The sequence below is a fragment of the Hirundo rustica genome, chromosome W (genome assembly GCF_015227805.2).
Source record: "Hirundo rustica isolate bHirRus1 chromosome W, bHirRus1.pri.v3, whole genome shotgun sequence".
NCBI classification, from domain to species: Eukaryota; Metazoa; Chordata; class Aves; order Passeriformes; family Hirundinidae; genus Hirundo; species Hirundo rustica.
The window spans coordinates 30,311,665-30,327,672 of record NC_053487.1 but is presented as its reverse complement, the minus strand read 5'-3'; the positions used below and the strand labels follow the sequence as shown (position 1 = coordinate 30,327,672).

The 16,008-nt window shown below is 47.0% G+C and overlaps 1 protein-coding gene across 2 annotated transcripts in view; it reads left to right on the top strand.

Annotated features, from left to right (window-relative positions):
* The window catches only part of EDA (ectodysplasin A), an 82,608-nt gene that overhangs the window by 45,967 nt on the left and 20,633 nt on the right, over nucleotides 1-16,008 (top strand). The window lies entirely within an intron of this gene.

Genomic DNA, 16,008 nt, shown 5'->3' with positions numbered 1-16,008 from the left:
AGAAGCATTTCCCTGTGACTCTGCCCCAAGAAAGAGCTTGGTGAAACTCCCTGGATTCCTCTTGCCCAGAATGCTGACAAGTCTGATGCATTTGGTAGACTCCCTGAGTGATTCCAGCCCAGTGTGGGCCATCAATTTTGGAGCTGGTGTTGCTCTGGTGCTCAGATGGCTCAGGTAGCATCCCAGTTCTTTTCCCAGTCTCCTTGGAATCTATCCCAGTGTCTTCACCAGTTGCTTGTGTGGTAGCAAGTTCCCACTGGAGGCAAGTGGTGTTGATGGAGCGCTGCTGGCAGATGTTGGGAGGGATTAACTTCATCCCTCAGGCTGCCTCTGCCTTGCCAGATGTGCAGAGAGCTGCTGAGGAGAGATAGAGAGGCTGAAGGTTGGTGTCTAATGAGGGTTTTGCCCATCAACCTTGTGCCCAGTGTTGTCCTTTCATGACTGGCATTCCTTTCCCGGATTTCCCTGATGTTCCCTGGATGCTCAGAGTTGAGTCACTCCAGAAATGCAGAGCACTTCCACCACTTATCCAGTCTGGGGAGGGGAATGGAGCTGGGGAAGCGTCTGGAGCACCAGGAGCAGCTGAGGAAGCTGGGAAGGGGGCTCAGCCTGGAGAAAAGGAGGCTCAGGAGGGACCTTCTGGCTCTGCACAACTTCCTGACAGGAGAGGGCAGCTGGAGGGTGTCAGGCTCTGCTCCCAGGGAACAAGGGCAGGACAAGAGGGAATGGTGTCAAGCTGTGGTAGGGGAGGGCCATGTTGAGCATCAGGAGGAATTTCTTAATGGAAAGGGTGGTCAGGCATTGGAAGGGGCTGCCCAGGAAGGTTTGGAGTGCCCATCCCTGGAGGTGTCCAAGGAACACGCAGGTATGGCACTCAGTGCTCTGGTGGGGATCAGTCACAGGTTGGACTCTGTGGTCACAGGCCTTTTCCAACCTCACTGATTCTGTGATTTTTACCTGTGTCTTTTTGAAAATTAGGGACTTTGACCCCACAGGTGGAGATGGGAAAAGCTGACAGAGTGACAGGTTGTGTCCCTCTGGCTTTGGCAAGTGGTTGCCTTGTGTTTGGCTGTGGTGGTTTTAGAACTGCATTTAACAAGTGGGAGCCGTCAGGGCAGGGCTTGACCTTGTAACAACCATAAAATCAAGAAACAAACAGAGCCACAGCCTTGGTGAACTCAGGCTGTTTGTTTTAGACCTTTGTGAAGGAACCTTGCTGTCAGAGCAGGACAATGAATCATTAAACTAATAAATAAAATCATGTCATTGTCCTGATAACACCATTTTCTTCAGGAGTTTCACAGAGGAAAAGTTGATCAAATCTTTGATCTCCAAAGAGCCTCACAAAGATAAAAGTGGCTGAACTATAAATTTCCAGAAGGAGGGAAATGTGCTTTCCACTTGAGGCCTCGGTAATATTTGTCTGGAATTAATTTTATGAACTTTCAAGTGCTTTTACACATGCAGGGAGAGACCAAAGTGATACGAGTGTGGAGGCTGGGGCTGGAGGGAGGCTGCTCTGATCCTTCCCGGCTCTTCCAGTCCTGCTCATCCTGGTATCAACAACGGGCTGGCTTTGATGATTTATAAACATCAGGGAGAACATGGTTCCTTTCCCCAAAGTTTTTTCTTTTTGGAGGATTTGCTTTCAAGCCTTTTGCTATGAAAGAGGTGATTTTGGGACATGGCAGAGCTGGTTCTGTGCAGCCAGGGGAGGGTGATGGCCCTGGCTGTGCCCAGAGCACAGAGCCACAGGGATGGGACATGGGAGCAACAAAGCTGCTTTGGTGCCTCTTTGTTAAAAAATCCAGGGAAAATTGTGTGAAAAGCCATCAGTTGGATCCTGTCAGTCCCCAGCAGGACTCTGGAATTTCAGGGGCTCCTCCTTGGAGGACTCTGGTTTCAGCCCTCTGACCCCTGACATGTTTTATGGTTGGGTTTGCTTAATTTTGGGTTGCAGGCCTTGGCCCTGCAGCCACAGTGCCCTGGGGCCACTTAAAGTAGCCGAGGTTGTGTCCTGGCCAAGGTCCCTCTCCTTGTCCCTGCATCCCTCCAGCCCTGGGGCATCCCACGGGTTCACTGGGGGCTGGTGCCTGTCCCAGTCCTGGGATCATCATCTTGAAGCCACTTTCCAGTCCATGCTACCAGACCCAACTTTTGCACAGCTTTAAAAACTGCCACCAGTTTTTCCAGCTTCTCAAGGCCCAGGATTATCCCTTTCCACTCTATTTTTCCTGCCTCTTTTCTCCTCAGTGTTCCCATCTTCATCTGTCGCTTCATTTCCTTTAATTCTCTAAAACCTGCCCCCCTCCAATGCCTATTCCCTATTTTCTCCTTTCCTCCTCCTTCCCTTTTGCCCTGGTGTATTTATGCTGCCATGGAACCACCGCTGCTCACAGATGAACAAATCATTCTGGAGCTGCTAATTAGCAACAGTTGTGCTAAAAGGAACCATCAAGGATATTAAATTAGTCCACTTTTAAATAAACTGGGTATGAAATGTTAGATCTCTATTCCCAGAGTGCCAGTAAAAATGCTGCTGGCTCTTTGCTAACAAAGCCAAAATCTGGGAGTAGTGTGGTTGTAACTCCAGAGACAATTCCATGCTCTGGAGGTTATAAATAATGACAGAGCATTTACAAAGCAGATGTCAGTAGTACTCTTTAAAAAACATTGTTTTGAACATATAAAATAGTTTCTTTTTCTCCTACTTTTATCTCTGTTCCCAGTTAGATCCCTGCCGGGCTGCTTTCCTGGTTTCTGGGTTTTTTGCATTTTAGGTTTGGGGCTGTTGGTTTGGTTTTTGGGTTTTTTTTTTCCTTCCTAGATTTTTTTCATATTGAGCTTGGTGAGAAACATCAGAGATTGTTCTCCAGGCTTTGATTGGGAGCATGGAAGCTGGGAAGAGACTGAGCAGATGTCTGGCCTTAAGCTGACAACAATTTGGTTCCTACTACTTTGGCAGTTCTTCCTGCCAAGGAAAGTCCTGGAGGAGAACTCCGGTGCTGCAAATGGCTTTGGGTTGAAAGGAAAATGAAATTCTGGGGGATTTAAAGCTCTTCCTCATCTCTGCTCCTACCTGGAGCTTTGGAAGTGGTGCTCCAGCTACGTGGGTCCAGTTTCACCCTCTTAGGATTGCTTGGTGGTTTTAGGGTGATTTCAGTGTGGTTTTAAGATGATTTTAGAGTGGGTTTTGAATAGGTTTAGAATGGTCTTACAGTGGTTTAAGGGTGGGTTTTGGATGGTTTAGCAGGTAGCTGATGCCAGAAGCCTGGCTTTTAGAGTGGTTTTAGGGTAATTTTAGGATGGCTTTACAGTGGGTTTAGGGTGGAATTTGGATATTTTCTGGATGGTTTAGCAGGTAGCTGGTGCCAGAGCCTGACTTTTAAGGTGGATTTAGGATGGGGTTTGGATAGTTTAGCAGGTAGTTGATGCCAGCCTGGCTCTTAGGGTGGGTTTAGGATGGATTTCGGATGTTTTTGGGATGGTTTAGCAGGTAGCTGATGCCAGCCTGGCTGGGGATGCCTGGCTCCCCCTGGGCAGCCCCTAGTCCCACAGGTGCTCTGTCCTAGCCATCCCCCTTTCCCGACCTGTCAGCACTGATGATGCAATAGGACTCTTTTTCCATGTTTTTTTTAATATCCAGCTCACAATAGCAACTTTTCCTGCTGGCTTCTTCTGTGAAAAGGGCAGGTTTGTCCCATTGCCTCCAGAACAATGGGTGCCTTTGTGTTGGCCCTATGCAATTCCCAAAGCCCTGGCATTTCCAGAAACACCGATGGATGCAAGGTGATAAAGCCTTATTGTGCTCCGAAACCATGGTGATGAGCATGCAGTAAATACTGGACATCTCTTGTATCCAGGTGCATGGGAGATGCTCCTAGAAGGAAAGACTCACCACAAAGTACTTGTTCTTACAGATTTCCCCCAGAATTTCTCTGTGATTTCCCCCTAAATGGAAGAAATTTGGAATAATATGATGTTTTAATCTTTGGGGATAAACTCATCCCTTTCCTGGGATGTTGCTGTCAGTATTTGTTATTACTGTGATAAAATTAATGCTTCTGCTTATTTACATATCTCTATCTCCATGTTATTCCCAGGCTTATGATAACAGGTATCTGTTTAAGGTCTTGTCCCTAAAAAAACAGAGTGGTGTTTAGGTGCTGGTTCCGGCTCTGTTCCAGCCCTGCCGCTGGTTGCGCAAAGAAACTGTGGATGTTCCTGGAAGTGTCCAAGGCCAGGGTGGACAGAGCTTGGAACAACCTGGGATAGTGGAAGTTGTCCCTGCGCGTGGCAGGGGGTGGAATGGGAAGAGCTCCAAGGTCCCTTTCAACCAAAGCAGTTTATGATTTCATGATTCTCTAACAGCTGAAGTCCAGAATTCCTCACTGAGCTCTGCTATGTTTCTGTCCCAGCTGGATGTTAAATAGGAAAATCTGGGAGAGGCCCAAGCCCAGTTGTGTGGTGTCCAGGATGAGGAATTGTCCCATCTCACAGGGATCACAGTGGAATGATGGTTAGTGTGTCCTGACTCATCCACAACCTGCCTTTGCCCCCTGGCTTCTTCAGCAGCCCTTCCAGTTGGGATCTGGATTGTTTCAGAAGGAACTTGGCTTCATTATTTGGAAGTTTACAAAGCTGTGATGAGGTGCTGCTGATCTGGTCCATCCCTGGAGCTGCTCTGGGGTAGTTTGTCCTTCCCTGGTTGGGATGAGGCCATGGGGTGGCCACTGGGAGATTTGGAGTTGCTGAGGATGAGAAGGAATTCTCTGGTCATTGTTACCTCAGTGGCACTTTGTAAGGGTTTTAGTATTTATTCTTTTTCTGTGGGAGGGAGAGATTAGGAGAAAAAACAAAGCAGGCCTAAGCTTACAAATGAACAAAAATAGTTTTATTAACACACACTAAAAGAATGAAAAACAAGTTGAGAAAAAGAAAACTTAAATTAAAACAGAATGACACTTTAAAACACTCTTTTCTCTTCTTACAAACTATTAACTTTCTGATTAAACAACATAGAAAGACACAACTTGTGATTTTCAGTCAGTTTCACTATTTAGACATAATCACTCATTACTTTAGGAGAAGAGTCTCTCTAAGGTCTTTTCATGAAGACGTTTGCCACAAGACAAAATAGTCCAGTGCTCTCAATGTCACACATCTGCTGCCGCTCGGAGTTTTCGCAGACTGTGATGTTCTATCAGCAGAGCTTCTCAGTGTATCTGGGGTATTATTTACGAATACTTCTTCTAGTCTAAAATCATCTTTATCTCAAAGGCTGAGACCTCCTTTTAACCCAGGAGCGGGGGCTTTAAAGTTCTCAATTAAATCTCAATTACATTAGTCCTCAATTTTGATTAGAATTAGCATTCTCCCTACTAACACTAAGATGCTACAAAGGACAGTCCATTTTTCCATAGTTTACCTTAGAGAAGTCCGGTTAAAAATGTCTACTTCTTCAATCCTATTCCAATATTATTAGTTCTTTCACTTCTCATCTAACTGACTTCATGCAGTGTCTGTTCCATGTACCTTCTGTTTTTCTTTCTTCTTTCTCTCAAGGAAGAATTGTGCTTTAAAAGTTCTGTGTTGCTAGTAAAGGGTTAAATCTGCCTGGGCCTGCAAGAGCCACATGCAGGCCCCAGGCTGCATGAGGCTGAAGAAACTGCAAAGCTGTGCTGATAGAAGAAGCTGGTAAATGTCCTTTTTTCTACCCCTCAGTCTTATCCAGGGCAGCTTAGCTTAAAGTTGTTATGGAGCTGCAGGCTTTCTTTCTCTGCTGCCAGCGGCAATTAAGCTGGGCCATGTTTTGGCCCTTTCTGCCGCGGTCCGAGCACATGGCCAGCACTGCTGAACTGCAGCCGCTTTTCTTCCCTGCCAGCAAGCAGGGGAAAGGGGCTCAGCCGGCCCAGGCCCTCCCTGTGTGGACAACGGCCCCCAGAGGCCCATGTGGGCCCGGCCTGGCTGCCTAGAGGGGCAGCAGGTCCCAACCCGGGCCAGCCCGCCGCCTACAATGTTACTTCATGGCTGATTCTAAAACGAGAGAGCACCCGATCTGCTGCAGATTAGTTTTAAATGTCCTTTCCAAAGTCGCATTGATATTCCTTATTAGTCAACCTAGCTGCCAATATCTTGGCTAGCTTTTTGTTAGGTCCCTGTCCTCCCCCCCAAACCCACTCCACAGTCATGGCAGGGAAAAACATTTCACATTTCTCTATAACCAGAAAAGAAAACTGTGCCAACCCATGATACATTTTCAGACACTTGCCCTGACTGCACTTGTGGGTGGATTCTGAGCTCCCGGGAGCCTGTGCTCAAACTTGACCAGAGCTCAGCTCCTTTTCCAGCTGCACTTTAAGCAGCGAGCGACATTATTGGAAGTGATTGGTGATTCCGTCTGAATGCCACTCCTGCGACCTGAGGCTTTTCAGAATGCCCCGGGTCAAACACTGAGCTTCAGGAATATCACAGAGTTCCTTGTGTTACAAAACAAGGCCAACACTTATTAGAGAACAGATGTTCCAGAGGGGCAGGAATGTGGCTGCAGCTGAGCTGTGAGTGCAGCTGAGCTGCACTGAGTGCTGGAAATGCCAGGCTCTTCTGGAAGCTGCTGCTCCCTTCCCGCAGCATGAGAGGCTCCATTGTCTCCCTGCTGGCAGATTTGCAGCTGAGCTTTGATTTTGGTGAATAAACCCTCAGCCAGGGAGGTTCTGCAGGCTCAGCACATGCTCCAGGCCTGTCTGGTCGCTCCAAGTGGAGGAGTTGTTGTGGAACTGGATCAGATCCACCTTCCCCACCTGAGACCCCTTCAGGTCCTGCCCCTGCCACCACAGGGATCCTCCCTGCAGTTTTTGGGATGAATAAGCTTGTTTTTTGGTCTGGGGGGTCATGGCAGGGCTGAGGGGATCTCATAATCCATACAAATATCTTCAAAGGGTGTCAGAAGATGGTGCCAGGCTCCAGAACAAGGGGCAATGCCCATAAACTACAACAGAAGGAGTCCCACCTCAACACGAGGAAGAACTTCTTTCCATGGAGGGGGCAGAGCCCTGGAGCAGCTTCCCAGGAAGGGTGTCGAATCTCCCACTCTGGAGACATCTCAAACCCACATGGACATGTTCCTGTGTCACCTGCTCCAAAGGGTAACCCTGCCTAGGACTGGATGATCTCCAGAGGTTCCTTCCAACTATTCTGGGATTCTGTGAAGAGCCAAACCAGGAGCTGCTGCACTGGTGGTGGCAGTTGTGATTGTCCTCACTGTGCCCTCTCTGGGCACTCACTGGAACCCTCTCAGCTATCACAGAACAGCTGCACCAGCCCAGAGCTACAGAGCTCCAGTGAGGAATTCCTTGGGGAAAAAGCTGTGAATGCGGCTGGGGTTGAATGTTTTCATGAGGGCCTTGTTGGCCGTGATGTATGGAGACATTGTTGGAGTCATATCTGATCCCACAAATTCCATCAGGATTTGGGGAAGTGCCTTAACTGCTTTCAGTGGATAAATGCACGAGTTGGCTGAGCCAGGCAGCATTCCCTGTGTCCCAGCTGTTGCAGGGACTTCACTTGATCTTCCCAAGAGTGGTGGAGTCTCTCCTGGGTTTCCTTTTTCCCCACTTTTTTCCTTTCTTTTTCCCCCTTATCAAATTCATCCAATCCTCACATGAGCAATGGGGTCTCTCTTGGGTTTCCTTCTTTTTCCCCCTTCTTCCCCTTTTTTTTCCTCCTTTTCCCCTGTTTTTAGATTCATCCAGCTGTAAGTACGTGTGGATGCACACAGGTAGATCCTTGGATATAGACCTTGCGTTTTTCCGTGTTATTAATCCATCAGTTCTCAGGCAGCTGCTCAATGCCATGGAGGTTTTCCATCCAATTAGGCAGGATTATGGATGGGAGGAGGAAAAACACATCAAGTTCTGCAGGGATGAGACAGTCAGAGAGGTTTCCTCCCACCTGCCCTCAATTCCTTATGGATAGCCACAGGAAGAGCTCATTTCAAACATCCAGCAAACAATTCAGAAGAGCCTCTCGTACTCCCACTTCAAACTTTGCTGCTGCCCCACTTGGGAATCATTTCTGCTGGAATTCATGACATGTTTGTTGCTTATCTTAGTGGGATGTGACTGAAAATGTCAGTGTTTTGTGTTAAGCAACAACCAAATAAAACAAACAAAATAAAACCACAGCTGTAATGCTATGCTTCAAATTGTTAGATTTAAATATGTGGGATTGATAAGGGAAGCAAGAGGATGCAGTGGTGGATAGAAAATCAGCCTGGTGACTCCAGCCAGCAGCCAAAAAAAGCCTTGGGATACTCGAATTAGAACTGGGAATGTTGTTTGTCAGCTCTGTGCTTGGAATCCAACCGAAATGCCTGAAGGGAAACAAGGAACCCCAGGAACTTGACTGGGACTGGTGATGGGGGAGCAGAGCTGAAGAGGGTGATTTCTGTTTGATTGGCTTTTTGTGTTCCTGAGAAGGCAGTGCAAGAGAATTTTTCCAGCAACAGTGGCTCTGGAGTTAATTTGGAGCAGGATTTTGTCTTTGCTCATGACCACATTTGTTCTGTGGTGTTCTTGGACCTACTCAGACTGGAGCTGTTTTTTTAGAGCCTTCTGGTACCAGCAGCCTGTCCTGGTGCCTTGCCATTGATCCTACAGTGGATCTGGATGGGATGGAGGAGATAAATCACCTTGGTTGTTCCTTGTGTCCTGTAAAGCCTTGGAAATCCCCATTGCAGTGAGCAGGGACACATCTGCCTTGCTCAAGGAAGTGAGGAGGGATTTTCAGCAGAGCTCTGGCTCTTGGAGAGCAGAGTCGAGGCTGTAGGGTGGGGAGAACCCCAGGAGGTGACTGGATCCAGCCTCTCCTCCTGAACAGGACCAGCACTGTGACAGAGGTGACAACAGCAGAGGTGACAGACCTCTAAAGGACAGGTGCTGTTCCATCCTGCTTCTCCTACAATCCTGCAGCTGTATTTTTCCTCATGCCAAAAAGCCCTTAGGAAGGAGATACACAGGGCTGGTGGGGCTCTACCTGCTCCAGCACCTCCCTTCAGACAGCACCTGGTGCCCTTTGAGTCCCATTATCCTTTTGAAGGTGGAAAAACCTGTGGAATGCATGAGCACAACTAATTCAACCTTCTCCTTTTGTCTTTTCCAGCTGGGGGGTTGCTCCCCCCAGCACCTTTACCTGGAACAAAAATCAGGTTGATGAGTGGTTGTTCCTCTAGGTCTATCTCCTGTTTACACTTTGGTTCTGATCATCTGCAGTAATCAGATTTTTTTTTCCCTTGAATATGATTAAAGGTCAGGATAAACTACATCACAACCTACTGCCACTATTAGCATTATCTGTAAATTTGAATTTAACTGTTTTTAGGAGCTTCACCAAATGATTTCCCAAGGAGTCCTGGGTTTTGTCAAGCCAAGCAAAATCTCTGAGTACTGGCAGGAGAAAAAAAAAATTCTCAACAGCAAAAAAAAACCCTGTTCCTGATGAGATCTTATGTAGTCTGAAGCTGTTTGAGAAGAGAGATTGTGGCTCTCTGGCATCTCGTGTCTCTCCAGGGATTCCAGGGATGAGCTGTGACTTCTCTCCATTTGTTTTCAGCTCAATGAGCTTGAGCTGGGGACTGGTGTTTGGAATCAGAGGAATGGGGACGGAGCAGGCTATTGATCCATGGAGCTCTGGGAGCAGCATCTGCCCATCTGGATGACACATGGATGGAGGTTTGTCCTTTGGTGGAATGTGAGGAGAGGAGCAGGGAGGCAGCAAAGGTCACTCTCATCCCTAAGCCACCACATGAGAGATGATTCCCAACCCTTGGTGCTGGGGCACGAGCTCTTCTCACATCCTGTGGCCAAGCAGCCCCAGGAGTAACCTCAGTGCAGGACACTTCCCCTGGAGATACATGAAAAGTCCATCAAAGGGATGAAGAATTGCTTCAAAAATTGGATGGAGCCAAGGGAGTGCCTCAGAAGAGTCCAAAATGAGTTGCAAACTGTCCTTGATCTCCCAGGCTGGAGGAGACTGGCTTTGGGCTGGGGCAGTCCAGCACAGGGTTGGGGGGGTCATGAGTGTCACTGTCCCCAAGCCATTTCTGGGGACTCAGCAGCCTCTCACTCCACAATGAGTCAGGGCAACACAAAGCAAAGATTCCTGAAATTCAGGGCTTGTGTTGTGCAGGTGGAGCAGGCTGGGATGGCCCTCTGGTGACTCTGGGAATGGCACGGGACCAAGATCCCACTGGATGAAGGACAGGGAAGGAACGCTGGTTTGTGGGGTGCTGTTGTGGAGCATCTTGATTTAAGGTGTAACCAGGCAAAGACCATTAAGGGTAGCTGTGTTCACACATGAATTTTAAGGAGTTTTAAAACAAGGTTGAAACAAAAACAGGGAGAGAAGAAAAAGTGGTGGCTGAGGAAAGCTGGAATGCCCTGGGCTCTGTCCTATGGGCTCACACATCCCACAGTGCTGTTTCATCCTTCCCCTTCTTTGTGTCATGAATTCCCTTCCCATTTCTTTACAAAACATATTCTCTCTGTATTCAGATGTGTTGAAATTAGTTCTAGTTCACACCCCTGGCTTGGGTTCCTGTATGTGTGGGCAGTAGTTTTCCTCCACTCTCAGCAGAAGATCCCCCTTCCTCATCAAAAAGCCACTCTGGGAAGATGTGCCAGAATTCTGGAGTAGCACAGGATGTGATTTGCTTCTGGGATGTTTTCCTAAATTTATCATTTGTCATATTATCTAAATATTCTGGAGTAATAATCCCAAAGCTGCTCTTCAGCAGACCCATTGCTTTCTCTCTGGAGTTGGTATATAAGCACTTTCTTTTTCAGGGAAAAGGGAAAATATTCCTCTTGTTTTAGTGTTTGTATCACTGACTGATAGTTCAGTAGGGTCCAAGAAGCTTTTATCTGGATAGACCAAATTTCCTGAAAATGTGGAAAACATATTGGTTCCAAACCTCCTCCGAAACCACGTGTTCTAGATTAGGCATGTGTTGGGAACTAACATCCCTCTTCCCCCAATCTACTGGAATCTGGCATTAATAAATCTACACTTAAAAATATTTGAAAAGCTTTACATTTCTTCTGCCCATGGGAATGAAGTGAATGTCACTGCACCTGTGCTGGAAAGGCAACTGCCAAGTTCTGGAGGTTTCTTGTTCATTGGGAAAACTGACATCCCAGATGGCAGGAGGTTCATCATCACCTAGAATCTCAAGGAACACCCAAGCTGCTCTTTCCACCTTTGGTATTGGACAAATAGGGATAGAGGGCTTGGTTGATGAGTAAGACTTACCCCAGAGCCCTTGAGGTTGGAAAAACCCTCCAAGATCATCCAGTCCAAGCTGTGACTGATCCCCACCTTGTCACCAACCCAGAGCACTGAGTGCCTCATCCAGTCCTTCCTTGGACATCTTCAGGGCTGGGGACTCCTCCACTTCCAGTGTTTGAAAGAACCTACAAGGAAGCTAGAGGGAACTCCTCATCAGAAACTGTAGTGACAGGAGAAGGAGAAATGGGTGCAAACTAAGAGGGGCAATTTAGGTTGGATATTGGGAAGGAATTCTTCTCAGTGAGGTTTAGTGAGGGGCTGGAATGGATTTCTCAGTGAAACTGTGGCTGCCCCTGGATCCCTGGAAGTGTCCAAGGCCAGGTTGAACAGGGCTTGGAGCAACTTGGGCTAGTGGGAGGAGTCCCTGCCCATGCCAGGGGGTAGGACTGCATGAGCATTAAGGTCCCTTCCAACTCAAACCACTCCATGATTCTGTGACTTAATGATTTAATGTTTATTTTATGAAAGAGTGCAAAATGATGTGGTGTGTTTGGCTGATGCTGACCTCTCTTTAATTACCAGGATTTTGTCTCTAATCTGTAACCTGGGATGAGGATAATTTCTCAGTACCTCCATCCTCTCATCTCCCAGGGTGGAGGGGAGATGGAAACATGGAGGTACCTTAGTTGAATTATCTGGTCTTAAATGTCCCCAAACCAATGTCACACTTAGGGAAGAAGATTGAGGATGTTTCATAGTAACTCAGTGCTAAGAAATAGGAGAAGGATCAATAATTCCCAATGAATGCTGAAAACAGGTTGGCATAGTCTCCAAAGGATGGATGGATGGATAGATGGATGGATGGAAGGATGGATGGATATCCAAAACTGGTGGCTGCTGCCATGTACGTTTCCCAAACTGGATGACCACCTTAAAGACATCACTTGGTGTCATGTCCTGAATCAAATGATACTGCTAAAACATGGTTGTGGCATTCCATGGCTTTTTCCTGCTCTTGGCAACTGGGAATTCCAGCATGTTCAGCATGTTAGGTGTATCCTTTGTTTGGCTGATTCCTATAATGGTCAACCTTGTATAGGTTTGATATAAAATCAGCGTAATTACAAAGATCTGTTCCCATCCATAAAAACAGTTGGAAATGTTCAGCAGGAATTTAAACTATTTCTTGTTAATCTACACACAGCTAATAAGGGAAGGCAGGTTTGTTTTTTTTTTTTTTTTTAATATCCTATTTATATCAACAGATGTCCTAAAGAAGTTTTGGATATTTCTGTATTTATAGTAAATCATAGCAGTGTGTAGCATGCAGAAAGAGGGGGGGGGGGCAAAGTCAACTCTATTAATCTTGCTAAGAACAAACATGTCAATGTAATATCCTTGAGTTGCATCACCATCTGAGATTTTTCTGAAGGCCTTGGAATTGATCCAGCAGATGGTAGGGCTGCAGGAACTGGGGCTGGAACCTGCTCCCTGAAGCATAGGGAGATGTCTTCTGCTGCTGGCTGGGCCACAGCTGGGGGTTTGCACACCAAAAGCTCGTCTCTTGCAAGTGTTTTCTTCAGCTTCAAGTGAGATGTTTGCATCTGAACACAAAGTGCTTCTGCTAGAAGGGACTTGGAATGGTTTGGAGCCTTCCACTTGTGGTGGGTCTGTTTGGGTTGAGATGTTTTGTCATCATATAGAGATGTCTTTCCTGCTTGTGCCCTTCTCTCTAAGTTTACCCTTCCTGCAGGCTTGACATTCCATCCTTTTCTGATGTCCTCCCCTTATATTTTCCCAGCAGTTGTGGAAAATCAGCTTTTGGAGGGGTCTAGCTCTGGAGTGCTGCTCACAGCCAGGGTGTCCAGAGCCCAGAGTGCAGCATTCCTGCTCCCATCTTTCCTGGGGGAATCCCATCTTGTGATGAGAAATTCAACTGGCCCAAGTTACTGCAGCAGTCATGGTCTTTTCCTACAGGAAATCCAGGGAAAGGGAATATCAGTGATAGGAGTAGATCAGGTAGCTACAATATTTTCAGCAGCAGCTTCAGTAGCAATGGCTTTGGTAGTTAGGCAAAAATAATCCCAAAAGTAACATTCCAAAGGGACAGGTAGACTTTAGAGAGACTTTCCAGCCATGACCTGTGACACAGGAGGGCTCACTCTGAGCCAGAAGATCCCCTCCAGACCTGTGCTTCTCCTTGGAAGCTTTCTCATTCCCAACTCAATGGTCTTGGGGAGCAATTTGGATGTGCCAGCACTGTTCTTGAAGCCCTCCAGGTCTTCTCCTTCTTTAGCCTTTCCCAGGGGTGATCTCACCCCTTTCCCTGTGCTGGTGGCCACCAAGGTGAGCTCACTTGCCCACTTCTTGCCCTTCCCAGAAGCCTTTCTGTGGAATTCTTCTCATTTCAATTAATCTTTGTGTATCAGATGATCAGGATTGACTTCATTGTTCCCAGGATTACCTCATGTTTTTCAGAGTTATTTCCATTTTAGGGTTGTGTTTCTGCCTTGCCTGGCTGAGCAGCATCAGCTAACCACATGCAGGTGTCCCTCAGCATCCACCAGAAAACTTCATTATTTCCCATGTATATATATTTTATAGGACTGTATATTTTGTATGACTGAATCTCATTCCATGCTTATTATCCTTCAAAGCCATCTATCCTGTCCTGCTCTCCCAATCCTTTTCTGTATTAACAGTCCTGGCCAACTTTCCTCCCCCTAAACAAGGGAGTGAACAGAGCTGACAACTCCTTCAAGGAGGGATCAGAGTTTAAACATATTTAATTCCAGTTGAAAGATGGGGAAAGTAGAAGGGGATGGACTTCCCGAGGTCTGGGCCTGGTTTGACCTCAAAAGAGAACAGACAGCATGTGGAAAGGGAGAGATGGGATTAGCGGGAAGAAGGACAGAAGTCGGGAAGAATAACTGTGCTTGGGTGGCTGTCACATTCAATCCTGGCAGCTGGGACCACCTGGATCTCTAGGACATTCCTGATGGATATGGAAAGGGATTCATGAGGAGCAGAAAGGTGTACTCATAAAGGTGCACACTTATAAAGAAGGGAAAATAGGTGCCAAGGAACAGCTGAGAGGTTGGGTTGCTCTTAGATCCCATTGAGACTGGAATAAATCCTCAACTTCAGCATGGCAAAGCCCTGACATCAGGTATAGGAGATGTTGATCAGTCAGAAGTTCTTCAAGTCAAACGAGTTTCCTTCTCCATGAAGGTGGCAGGTCTGTAGACTCTGGAGCAGCAGATATCCTGTAATTTGGTTTTTTATACTCCTGTACAGTAGAGGAACACAGTGGATACATCTATGATCCACATCTTGGAGTGGAAAAAAAGTGTTTTATCTTAGGCCATTCTTGAAATTAAGGCCTGCATGAAACTACAGTAAATAAATGTGGGTTGGGTAACAGGCTTTGAGTCCTGTAGCTTCTTCATGGGAGGAATGGGATGGGGAGGTGGGATTGGTAGTGTGGGAGAGAGTATAAGAAAGACTTAGGTTTGCATAACTTGTAGGTTGTTGGGGGTTAAGTTTTCCTATAGAATTTTGCCCCCCCATAAGTTGCTAAGAGACTAAATACTGATGCTTAAAGAGTACTTGACCCACACAAAAGAAGTAGATCACTTAGTTTGGGGGGGAGGGAAAGGCTCGGGGGCTCCGGGAGCTGAGGGTGTTTTCTTCTGCTCTCAGTTTCGGAGAGGACGGGCGGGTGACTGCTGGCTGCGTGAGGGTCCACTGTTAACAGAGGGTCCAGTCCTGGGAATTCTATCATCTGCTGGAGCGCCCAGGAATTCGGAGCTCCTCGCCTGTTCTGCTGGAGCTGGGTCAGCCTCGTCCAGCCGTCGCGGCTTCTTCAGCACTGCTCACTTTGCCTGCCGGGACACCCCCCTGCCTGCCGGGACAACCCACTGTTTACAGCCATCAGCCCGGGAGTTTCCACCATTTCAGCTTGGTGCTCTTGGGGTCCCAAGAGATCAGACTGCCTGGGGCTTGTGAGACAAAGCCCCTCGGGGTTCTTGGTTCTGTTTATTATTATTATTATTGCTGTTGTTTGTTTTGTTCTGTTATATTTACTAGTAAAGGACTGTTATTCCTTTCCCCATAGCTCTGACTAAAAAGCCTTTTTAATCTTCTAAATTATAATAACTTAGAGGGAAAGGATTGGAATTCCCCAATTCCTAGAGAGGCCCCACCTCTCTCTAGCAGATACCTGTCTTTTCAAACCAAGACAGAATTTGGTGCCCAATAGTGGGGCACGAGGGCATTGAGAGAAAAAGGAATAACAGTTCTTAAGTGCCTGCATTGTTGTGTACTGGATATCATGTGGTCTGGCTTAACGTGGTTCGGGTGGCATGTGGTGGTGACCATATTTCTCCCATTTGCAGGCCCTTACCTAAACATGGGCCCTGTAACTAAGGCTACTGTGGCTGTCATCCATTTTGCTATATGGGTTAACGAAGTGAGGAAATCGTGGATTTTTAATTTCCTCTGGAAGGCAGGCACATGGATTCAGGGCTATCATACACTAACAGTGTGTTTCTGGAGTTACTTTAACAACGGTACCTACTGTGAAGAAATGACACCGGGGGAAATTAGCCTCATTAGCCCCAGCTGGTGGGAAACCCTCCCCCTGTCCCGACAAAGGAGAGTCTGATGGTGCAGCAGTGGAACCCACAGACGTTACAGCCGTCCAGGTTCCAGCTGAACCACAGG